The following is an 11,146-nucleotide window of genomic DNA, read 5'->3' on the forward strand; positions in this document are numbered from 1 at the left end:
CGGAGCCGAGGACCCAGGCGCCGGGCGGGCGGGTGAACCCGGTCAGTCCCCTCCCCGTCCCCGAAACCCCCGCCTCCGGGTGGGGGCGACCTGGCCTCTCCCTGCCACTGCCGGGCCAGCCCCAGAGGGAGGCTGGGCAGGTGCTGCGGGCTCTGCCGAAAGCGCTGAAATCAAAAACCATTGCTACTCAGGGAGAACTGAGGCAAGTGGGGCTGAGACTCTGGCAACACCCCCGACCCCCAGCCTCTGCCCCAGCGCCTGCCGCCCTGCCTCACCCCGCCTGCTTGGGTGGCGACCGCGGCTCCGGAGCGCGAAGCAGGGCAGAGGGCTGCAGCGAGGCGTGTAGCTTTGTGCGCCGGGACCCGGTGGGGCGGGTGGCAGCCCCGGGCTGTCCGCGCCTCCCAGCAGAGCCGAGCTCGGCACCGCCCACCGAGCCCACCTCGCGGTCCAGCCGCCGCCAGCGCCTCTCGGCTCTGGCCTGAAGCACTACTCCCGCCGCCTGGAGCCGGTAAGTTGAGAGTCCGGAGAACAGGGCAGGGAGGCGGGGCGGCTGGTCCCAGAGCGGAGGGCCGGACTGGCTCCCCGCCGGGCTGGGGACGCAGGCTCCATAGGGTCTCAGTCGAGGGGTTCTGAGTGTGTGTTTGGGTGGGAAGCAGGGCTGTGGAGCGCCAGAGCTTCCCCTCCCAAATGCCCAGGCGCTGGGCACTGGGGAGTGGAGCAGAAGCAGAGGGACCTTGTGTTCCAGGGCCCAGCCGCCTTCCACGCTGGCCTGGGAACCAAGCAAGCCCTAGGGCAGTGCGAGGACTGGGAAGGGACCCTGGGGGACTGCTAGAGGAGGTGGCGCGCGGAGGGCGCCTGCACCCTGGGTCTCGCAGAGCGGAAAGTCTCGGGTGAATAGGTCAGCTTGCAGATCCTCTAGGTCTCTTCTCTGCTCTCTGGCCGCTCTGATTGCGGGATCTGGGACTTGGCGCCCGTACAGGCCGGGTCACCTGTGCAGAACAAATTTGCTGCCATCATCCCCACTTCAATCCTGGCCCCGGGGATCGAAAAGATAGCCTTCAGGTGGGGCAGGGAGAAAAGATGTCTTTGGGGTTTAGAGAGTGTTCTCCTTGTACCTGGACCAACTGGCATTTATTTACTAATGTCACCCGCAACCCCAGCACTGGGAAAGTCTCAACCACATCTGGAGAACGCCCGAGAGACCTCCCACTCTCCTTGTTTTGGGTTACAGGGAAAGCCAACGGGTCTGCAGGCCTCCGGGAGACGAGGATCTGCAGGGTTGGGGCAGCTGCACCCACTTGGCCTTGCTCGGCACTAAACAGCCGACCAGGAGGCCGGGGGAAGGTTTGCCCTGTGGGGGCAACGCCCCTTCCGGCTCCCAGGATGTCGGGAGGCGGGGGCTGGCCGGGTGGCCCGTAGTCTGGGCCTCCCCGCAAGCTGCAAACTGAGGCGCTTGGCGCGGGCGGCCAGGGAGGGCGCAGGGGAGCGCAGCACGCAGGCGGGGAGGCCGCGAAGCCCTTCAAGGACCCCGATTACTTTCCTTTGAAAAATAACAACAACAACTGCTCCCTCCCCGCACCCCCGCCCGCCGCCTTAGCCTCCGGGGACTGGCGCTCCAAGCAATTGTCGCCCCGGACAGTAAACACAGCTCAGTTGCCTCAACTTTCTCCATGCATAAAAGTTCCTGGCGTGCGGGGAAATTTGAATATTTGATCAGCCCCTTTGAGTGACCCTCATTAGTCCGGCGCCCTGCTAAGGCCGGGTATTGCAAGAAAGCTGCTGGGCTCGGCATTTGTACGCCTTGTTAGCGCAGCTTAATGAAGCCGCCCCGACGGCTCAAAGGCGGCCTCAGGGGCCGGCGGCGCGCACCTCTCGGCACCCTGCTCTGCCTAATGAGCCCCGCCGCCCTCTAAAGGACCCTCCACCCCCCACATTCTGAATCAAGGGAAGTTTGGCTCTGTCTTGAACCACGGCACCTCCCACTGCCAGGCCCAGGAGGGTGGGCACAAACCCAGCCTAGCTGCCTGCAGTTACCCATTCCCAAGAGAGAGGGGCTGAAACTTGGGAGGTGTGAGCCGTATTGGTTGGGGGCAGTGCGGCGGGGGGGGGGGGCGGTGGCGAGTGGCGGGAGAGGCTTTTGCTGTCTCAGGATCCAGCCCGGGGAGTGCACTGCCAACCTCTCCCAAGAGACCAATTGCAAACCAGTTAGTCACTCCAGTTCCTTAAAGGTGCATCTGGACTAACGTTGGGGTGGCTGAGGGTCAGCCTTCCATCCTCCTATCACCTCAAGTTCCCTTGGCTGCCACTGCCCAGAGGCCACACACTTCTTCCCAAGGTTCCCCTTCTGAACAGCCAGACCTGGTGTGCCAGGACTTGGATTTGAGAAAGGGTGGGCAGCTCCCCTCCCTAACCCATCATTGCCCCCACCATTCACAGAGCCCAGTCACATGTTATGACAAGTGGCAGTAGGGAAGGCAGGGGACCACAGCCTGTCCTGCACTCCCCCTCAACAGAGGTATGCCTTCTTTGGCTTCTAGTCCCAGGGAGGACTGGCAAAAAAAGTGCTATAGGCAAGACCACCCTGCAAGACTGGCCTGGCAGCCTGGCAGAGAGGCAGAGAGCCAGAGCTCTGGAAGGAAGGAAAACCAAAGCAGTCATCTACTTCACCTTTTCTTAGTGGGGCAGCTGACATGGCTGGCCAGTAAATATAAGACACCCTCTTAGAAATTGTGCTTCAGTCCTCAGGAAGAGTAGCCTTCCTTCCCTTTCTGTCTCCCCTCTCCTCTGATGCCCTTTTCCCTGGACAGTTGGAGCTCAAGGTCCTTCACTCCCTCCTTGCATACACAGCTCTTGGGCCCTTAAGGGTTACTTTTGGGGGGAATTAATGCTCTGGGCTTGGGAAGCAGGCTGCTCCAGATCCACACTCAGGACTTTCTGGACCCCACCCCCCAACACACAAACACAAACATGCCCAGGATCCCTCAGACACACAGTGGGCCTCGTCAGGTTGGTGACCTCAGGACCCCGTGCCAGCGTGAGCATCTCTGGGAGGTCGTGGGAAGGAACCAAAAGGCCAGGTAGGCCCTGGGATACAGAGAGCCCTCCAAGTCCATCTGGTTTGCTTCTCTTCCTTTCTCTCTCCCTAGCTCCACTAGCATGCCCTGCCCCATTTCCCATCACATAACACCCTAACTTAACCCTAAACTGGCAATCTTTAGGCATCACCTCTGAGGTGGGCAAAGGCGGTGCCCGGGCCTTGATCTACCCAGAGGGCTAAAGTAGGGGCGGGGAAGGGAGGGGTGGGCGCTGCTGGTGAGAAAGGAGACCTGAGGCGAGGGTAGAACTCAGCCCTGTGGCCTCGAGGCCAGGCCCACCGGCTGCTCAGGGGAGGAGGCGAGGGGAGGGGGCTGGGAGTCCGCAGGCATCGGTCGGGGCAGCAGGGACCTCAGGCGTCGGCGTGGGGGGCTAGATCCAGAGGAGAGGGGAGGGGAGGCGGGGGTCGGGGGATCGCGCAGGGCGGAGGAGGGGTGCAGCTCTTTAAGAGCCACACGGCTGGCAGGAGAGGCGCGCGGCCCGGTGCTGGTAGAGCACTGACCCCGAAGGGGATTTAGCGGGAAGAGAGTGGCCGGGCTCTGGGGGTTTTGTCCGAGGGGGCCGGGAGAGGCCGGGGCACAAGAATAAGGAGCGGCCGCGGCATGAAAGGCGGCGAGGAGCAGCAGCACTGCTGCTCTTGACTTTTGAGCAGGGCTTAGAGAGCCTGCCCCGGCTTAAGCCCAGCTGCTGGTGCTGGCCCTGAGCGCCGAGTCCGCGAGCTCTGAGTCTGGAGCCTCCCAGCTGTGGACCCGCGGGATGAGGGGGGCGTTGGGGGACAGAGCAAAGTCGATCTTGGTTGTACAGCCGCCCGATCCTAGCGCGGAGCTGCGAGCCTGACCGGCCGCGTCTGGCATGGTCAGAGAAAGAATTTTCTTTTTCCAACTCCGGCTTTTGGTTTTGTGTGTCCACCTTGCGCAACTCCGGAGCCAGCCGACCCCACATGGATTCTCAACAGGTGGCCCGGTAAGTCCGTTTAAAGAATTCTGGTTATATGGTCAGCCCCTCCCCGACCTTCTTCCTTTTCCCCTCCCTCTTTCCCCTTTGGCTGGGCCAGGTTCCCCGTGCTCCTCCCGCAGGCGACGGCTGGGGTGGTGGTGGGGGAAGAGGCGCCCTTCCCCTGGGGGTCTCTGGGCTCCGGGTTGCAGCCCAGGAAGCCTGGCGGACGGCCCCCAAGGAGTTCCACCCGGTACCCCCAAGTCCCGATCACTCTTAGCTCCTTGGTCTGGGCCCTGGCGCCCTGAGAGGGGGAGGGAGAAAGAACGCGCCGCAGCACCTCAAAAGCCGAAGTCCCCAGGAAGGGGGACAGGGGACCCGGTGGCCGGGCAGCCTTTGTGTGGGGGTTTACGGCGGAAACAGAACTATTCTTCTTGTATGAGAGGCCCGGGATGTGGCCAGGGGGAGCCCGCGCCAGCCGTACAATAGCCGGCAGAAGAGCGCCTCAGCAGCCGGGGTAGGAGTGGGGTAGGGTGGGGTAGACCGGGGTGGGGGAGGGGAGGGCGAGAGAAGAGGGAGGGGAAGCAGAGAAAGGCAAAGGCGAGAAATCCAGGGCGTCCGAGTGAAAAGTCGGAAAATGTTTCCAGAGCGCGCCACAAACAGGCGCGCGCGCTTGCGGGCGCATAGTCTCTCTGTCTCTCTCTCGCACACACACAAACACACTCTTACATGCTCACACTCATTCCACACAAGGAGCCCACGCACGCGGTTCCTAGTCGTGCAGGGTCGCATGCCCGGGCACCCGAAGTGAATGCAGAGTAGAGCCGCCCTCCCACCCCCACCAACGGAGAGCCCTCCCACCCAGCCACAGGCTCCCCGACTGGGGAGCTAGGAGGGCCCCCGGGGCTGGGGCACAGGGAGGATCTTACCTGCGGAAAGGTAAGGGAAGCCGGGAGCACGGAGCAGCGGCGGATAAATATTCATTAGTAAGTCTCTCCTTTTAAGCCGCGCGGTGCGCTCTCTGGCTCCTATCTCTCTTTCCCTCCCTCCCTCTGTCCTCTTGTGAGGCTCTCTCCCCCTCTCGCTCTGTCTTCCCCCCACCCCTTCCTGCGAAATGCCGGGTGGATCCCAGTATAGCTAACCTGTTGGGAAGCCTGAGCCGCGGGCAGCGCCTCCACAGCTGTTTGCTTTTGCTCTTGGGGCGCGCGTTTCCCCATCCTCTACCCTCTCCCTCCTTTTGCCCAGCCCCTCTCCCCCTCCTAAATTACTACATCATTAGCTTTATTTGGTGGGGGGACAGCTCAGCCAAACGCACTTCCCTATAGCAGAGTGAAAAGCCGCTGCTCTCCGAGGCAGCCCCAACTCCACCCCACCCCAGCCTCACCCATCTCCATGTCCCTACCCAGTTTTGTTTATTTTTCTTCTCTCTTTCCATCTTCACTTCCGTCCTTACCGACCCAACTCCCTTACCGTTCCTCCCTTCCTCGTCGCTGCCAATACGGATCCCAGATGGGGTCGGGGCAAGGAGATGCCAAGTGGGTAGGTCCAATATGCCAAGGTTGGGACTCCACCCTGCCATGGACGTGGGGGTAGTTCTCCGTGTCCCCCTTTCCCACGTAGGATTTCCACCCTGACCCTAAGTGGGTACCGGGGCAGCTTGGGCCTTAGGATCAGAGCACCAGGGCGCACAGCAAGGGCCTCAGCCCTCCAGGCCTCAGCGACCTGGAGCCTGGGTCCTTTGACCTGGTCTGGGAGACTGCATGGGGGAGGGGAGGTGGCTTCACTTTGTACGAATGCTCAGGAGAGACACAACCACCGACCATCGTACTGACGTTCTCCCTTTTCAAACAAACTGACCTGAAGTCAGCAGTAAGTCCGCATCATTCTCACGAGAAAACACATCTACAAGATTCAGAAATGCGCAAGGAACCGCTTCTAGTCGCGCGTGAACACGCGCACACACACCACACCCCTCACCCCCACACACCCAACGTTCCCGCTGGCCTCTGCAACCTGTAGGCGCGCAGGCCCGAAAGGCTAATTCTAGCGGAGGAATACATCGCAAAACCGCCCCAGGAGAGCCCTGGCCACTCTTGTTGGCCCCCATTCTTCCAGATCCAGGTCCCTAGGATGCCCCAGGGACCCTGAAGGATGGTGAGGCCCCAGGGTGCTTGGGGGTGGTCCGGGAAGCGCACTCTGGCAGCCCGGCTGAGCGCTGCGTGTTGAGGTAGGAGCTGGAGGAGGGGCCAAGGGAGGCGGGCCCAGGCCAATTCCAAGTTACAAATATAGCTGCTCCTGCGAGGCCTAGGAGAGTTTTAGCCCAAAACGTGCATATCATTCTCCCCGAGACGCCATGACCTCCCCAGACAGAGCCCCAGGGTGCACTCGACCTCTAGGTGGCTTGGATGATGGGAGCAATCGAGAGCCAGGAGACGATCTCGAGACCTCCGCCCGGCCATTCAGCCCGGCCCAGCCACAGTCCACCGGGAAACGTCCTAGATGATGGTCCTATCCTTTCCAAAGGGTGGCAAGGCACAGGATCGCGGAGAGTCTGCCTCCTTGTCCTGAAAGGTTAAGAAATTGGGCAGATGAAGGTATTTAAGAGAGGCCTACAGCGCCCTGGGGCCGAAAGCCCTATCAACCTCACACTCCACCCAAAGTCCCGCGTTTGCACGTGCACACCTCCTTCTCCCCATGCAGACCCAGGGGGTCGCGCACGTTTGAGCTCAGGCTCAAGCTGAGTCACCTGACTATGCCTGGAACGTACAGGCAATCGTACCGAATACACACGGGAGAATTAAAGGAACACTAACAGGAATTTGAGGAATAAAGAAGTGCCCACAGGCATAATTATTTGAATGAACGGGTGCACACCCAGTTGTCCAGATGCAGACAAAAGCCACAGTGCCTGCGAAGAGTGACCCCAACCACAAGGGCAGATGTACAGGAAGCCGTGAACGGGGAGAGTTCGCTGAATGAGGACGCAGGCCACAAGGCCAAGGGGGCTTCCTGCTAGAGGGACGTTGGCTCCGAGGGAGAAACTTTGTTGAGCCGACTGGGTGAAAGGTTTCAGGTCAAGTCCTGGCCACTAGAACCAAGGCCTCATCCACCCAGAGCCAACCTTTTAGCCTTCCTCTCAGCTCTGTTGGAGATACCCAGAAAAGGACAATCCAGGAAAGATTCATTTTGATCGAGATTGTTTTTATTGTTTATTTCTTATTATTTTTGACCTAGGGGTTTGTATTCTGAAAAAGGATTTGGGTGGAGCCCATGCAACTTCTCACTCACTGCTGGGAGATTCATAATTCTTAATAGGAACATTTAGCTCTAACCATGGCCTGAGAAGCTGGAGGGCCCTTATTTTGCCCCTTTCATCCTTCTTATCCTAAACTTGATCATTCAAAAGGATCCACACCCTCCTGCCCCCATCTCCACCCCAGTACCCTGTATGTCAAATACATTTACAGAAGAACACACTTCAAAGTAAACCAAATTACATAGTTTATTTTTTTTAAATGTTGTGATATATTGGGAAGTCCTCACCCCCGCTCCCCTGTCTCTGGCTGAGCACCGTGTCCGGACGGAGTTGGGGGGTTGCAGAGAGGAGTTTCCAGAGTGGCTCTTGGGCGAGGCCTGAGAAACTCCTCTACATAGGCTTGTTTTTAGTGTGAGCTCCCTTTGCCTAACCAGTTCTAGTGGCTACCTCTGGGTTTCCTGCAGAAGAGGCAGGCTCCCTGGGAGCAGGGGTGCCCTCGCTTCCACTTCACCTCCCTTCCCAACTTTCTCTCTTTTGAGCACATCTTCTGAGCCTCCCTCTCTCATCTGACAGTTGAGGGTAAGTCCGAGAAGATTCATTTAGACAAAGAAAGTGGAAAAAAAGGACTTTCTGGGCCAGCAAGTCGGATGACCACCCTCCAAGGGGCAGAGGAGGGCCCATTTTGTGAAGAAGAAATGAACTACCCGGAAAACGCCACAGGAGGACATGTTTCTGCAGATGTAGTTGCCCTAGAAGCAGAAGAGCATGGGGGTGTGAATGTCTTCTCTTTTGGGGGCAAACACTATGTCCTTTTCTTTTTCTAGGTACAGTTAATTCCTGGAAATTTTAGCAAGTTTGTTCTTGTGGATGTTTTGAACAATAAAGAGTGAAAATCACTTTGGAGTCACTTAATCTTCGTTGGAAGGGCAGTTTCTTCCAGGGCCATTTTCTTTCACCAGATTTGTTTTTCCTCGTTCCCAAATGAAATAGTTTTAAAAATCAAAGTCCACCTGCTAACTCACCTGGGAAAGAGACTGCGACAGAAGGAAGAGAAATAAATAGACATCACTCTCAAACTCAAAGTGTAACTTTCATTCCCGGCAGCTGAGATTCAGAACACAAAGAAACAAACTCGTTTACCTTTGAGTACTTCCCCCGTTTGGGTAATTTATCTAGAGCTTTCCCAACAATTAATCACAGCATCTTGAAGTTGGAAATGTATGCTCTTATTTTCAGCCTTACAAGGTTCTTCAAACTCTGCTTCTCTGGTTTTAAAAACTGTTTGCGTCTACATAGCTATGCCCGTTGCAACATTTATCACTCAAGCAGAAAAGCAACTCGTTTTCTCATAGCCCCAAATGCCCTGTGTACAGTCACTGGAGCGAATTTATTTTTCTCTGTCTTTCCCAAATGCCCTTGTCACCTCTGCCAGGGCCACAAGACTCGGGGCAAAACTTCGGAGGTTTCAGACCTCTTGAGTGTGTGGGTCGCTATTATTGTTAGTTTTTTTTGTTGGGAGAAATCGTGCTCGGTGATTGCGTGCGGTTCTCTTTCTCAACGCCGACTAGGGTTGCCTGCGCCTTCCTCAGCAGAAACTCCTAGACGAAGCTAACCATTTCCGCTGCCCGGGGCAAAGGGCTGAACGGCGTTGTCCGGTCTAGGGTTGGGGTGGGAAAGTGAGGACGGTATGCGGGTGGGGAAGGGGGCAGTCATCATCTTCAACAATAAATTAAAATAACCTGATACCCCTTTAATCCCTTCCATCAACAGTGTCAACGCGCTAGAGAGGCCGTCTCACTTCCAAAGGTATCTTCACTCCCGGAGGGCCCGGGCTCCCAGCCGCAGTCCCACACTGGGCCCGCGCGCTTGATAGGAGGTGCTCCGACGGCAAAAATCCCATACATTTTTAACTACAGTGATTACTAAATTAATAGCAGGCACTAAGACAGATGTCAAAACGTCTTGAAAATGTTTATCTGTGAATAATTGAGAAGGTGGTGGGACGCATTATCTGATTGTGTAATGAAATATGTATGAGGAACAGCTGTTTGCAACAGTCCCCTCCCGCCGCCTCCTCAGCCAAGGCCCTTCTCTAGGAAGCAGGAGTCGCGGCGAAGTTGGTCGCCCACTTCCGTCCACTTGGGAGCCCTCGCGGCCCCTCCCCGGCTGCTGGCAGAGCGGTGGCTCCAGCGTGCCCCGGAGTAGCCCGGTTTCCCGACGGACAACAGCATGGAGTCCTCCTCAGCCTCGCTCTGTGGGCTCCGTGGCTGGGTGAGGCTCCACCGCCGGCCGCGCTGTCCCTCGCGCCTTCGGGGCCGGCCGCGGGCTCGGCCTGCGGGGGCCGAGGGGAGCACTGGCCCGGGCGGCCGCGGAGGCCTGGCGTGCGCCCACCGAGCGGTGCGGCCTGCTCGGAGGCAAAGCCCGGGAGCCCGGCGGCTCAGAGGGGCGGGCCTGGGTCACCGAGGGGTGACGGGGCTCCCGAGAGGGCTTTGTTCGCGCTCTCGCCACACTGCGCACTTCCTTCCAGCCCCCTGCGGCCCCCACCCCAAGCCTCCGCGCCCCCGCCCTGTTTGTTTTTCCAGCCCCGCGCCCTCCACCCCAACACGCAAACAGCCCTCGGGGCTGCGTCAGCGTCCCGAGGCCGTGGCCCAGGGCAGGCCTGAGTCCAAATGGGGTCAGCACGGTGAGCCCTGGCCCCGCAGGAAGCGGTGTGAGGGGAGAGGGAGCTCTAGGGCCTTCCTGGCGCGAGAGGGGCAGGCGAAGGCCGGCGGGAAGGTGGTCCAATAGGGCGCACGGCCTGGGCGGGCGGCGAAGGCCCGAGGCCTGGGCTCGGAAGTGTGCGGGCAGCCTGCGCGGCTGCCCAGCCCCTGCCGCTGTCACCAGCCCCAGCCGGACAGGGGAGGCGCGGCGGAGTGGGGGTGAGGAGGACGCCAGGAAGGGCCCCATCGGGCCTGGGCCTTAAAGGCAGTGTCAGCCACATGGACAAACCCGGTGCCCCGTGCGGGTGTGGGGACCCCCTCGCCGCCTTCCCTGCGCTTCGCCGCGTCCGAACCTCCCAGCCGGCCCGTGGCTTGCTCGCGCCCTCCGCCTCCACGGCCTCTCGGCCCCTCATCTTCCCCAGCTCCGGGGACCCGTCCCTAGCCCCTGACGCCTGGGAAGCCTGGCTCCGAAACCTTCGGCCGCGTTGGCCTTTCCGGCGCCGCCGTCCTGACGGCTCTGGGGCCGGGGCCGGAGCCGGGAGCGGAGGAACCGAGTCCGGCTTTGCGGCCCCGCGGCGCCCCGACACCCTGCGCCTTCGCGGTCTCCCTAGGCTGACTCAGTCGAGATGCGCTCGGGCGTTATGTCTGGAGCGTCGCCCTTTTACCTAATCCCTTATGCTTTTATTCTAATCCTACACATTACAGTTAATCTGTAATGATACCGCTTCGGAGGAACCTGTTGCATACGAGGCTTGGCAATTTGTAACCTTGGAAACAGTTTTAAATAAAGATTATAAGAGTGATGTCAACTGTGTTTATTCTCCACGCGGGGGGTGGGTTGGGGGCAAGGCAGCCCCTCGGCGGAGAGGACGGAGTTTCGGGAGAAAGGGGCGAGGCGCGAGGGGCAGGGCCGAGCGGCGGCCGGAGGTCGGGGAGGCGGAGGAGCAGCCAGAGCTGGCTCTAAGTGACTCCAGCCGGGCGCCTAGCAACTTTTGAGTTTTTCTTTTGGGGAAATCGCGTGGTCTTAAACCGCGAGGCATGGGGATAGGGAAAAGGATTTGCAAAACTGCGGAAAACTCGGTGAACTTGCGCTCCGGTGTATCCCAAATTAGCATTCAGCCGGGCCCTGCGCGCCTGGATCGCTGAAGCTGCGGAGAGAGAAAGG

The 11,146-nt window shown here is 59.3% G+C and overlaps 1 long non-coding RNA gene across 1 annotated transcript; it reads left to right on the plus strand.

Annotated features, from left to right (window-relative positions):
• The first annotated feature begins 442 nt into the window (after window positions 1-442).
• Window positions 443-8,178, plus strand: LOC116483276 (uncharacterized). The gene is made up of 3 exons (XR_004252231.1): window positions 443-508; window positions 3,898-4,056; window positions 7,822-8,178. It is a non-coding gene; the product is annotated as an uncharacterized LOC116483276 (long non-coding RNA).
• Window positions 8,179-11,146: the final 2,968 nt, after the last annotated feature.

This window comes from Hylobates moloch, unplaced genomic scaffold (genome assembly GCF_009828535.3).
Source record: "Hylobates moloch isolate HMO894 unplaced genomic scaffold, HMol_V3 SCAFFOLD_15, whole genome shotgun sequence".
NCBI lineage: Eukaryota > Metazoa > Chordata > Mammalia > Primates > Hylobatidae > Hylobates > Hylobates moloch.